Source organism: Penaeus monodon, chromosome 4 (assembly GCF_015228065.2).
Source record: "Penaeus monodon isolate SGIC_2016 chromosome 4, NSTDA_Pmon_1, whole genome shotgun sequence".
Taxonomy (NCBI): domain Eukaryota; kingdom Metazoa; phylum Arthropoda; class Malacostraca; order Decapoda; family Penaeidae; genus Penaeus; species Penaeus monodon.
This window is the reverse complement of record NC_051389.1, coordinates 7,137,695-7,138,158: the sequence shown is the minus strand read 5'-3', so window position 1 is coordinate 7,138,158 and position 464 is coordinate 7,137,695.

The following is a 464-nucleotide window of genomic DNA, read 5'->3' as shown; positions in this document are numbered from 1 at the left end:
TAGCTAGCATACAAGAAGGCGGTCGAGTTGAACGGAAAACACACTACAAGAACAAGAGGTACACCCGTAGAACCAGCAGGCGTAGTGCAAGAAGTTGGCCGAGTAGAACCAGTCGTAGACGGAATACGAAGAGGCGAACAAGCAGAACAAGTAAACACACTACAAGAACATACAGGTGAACGTCTAGAACCGGGAAATACGGTACCGGAGGAAGCAGGTGTGCGAAGTGGATCAGCAGATGCATTACGAAACGAAGGTGAATTAATAGAACCGGCAAATGCAGCGCTAGAACCCGCGGCTGGGAGACTAGAAACGGCATACGAAATTCGAGAACCATCCAACGAGAGAGCAGAACCATTTCCCGCATTGCAAGAACCGAAAGAGAACGCAGAAGAACAGGTGCCTCTGAACCGTGAACCGGTCTCCGAAGGGAAAGCTAACGGAGACCAAGTAGACCATGTGAA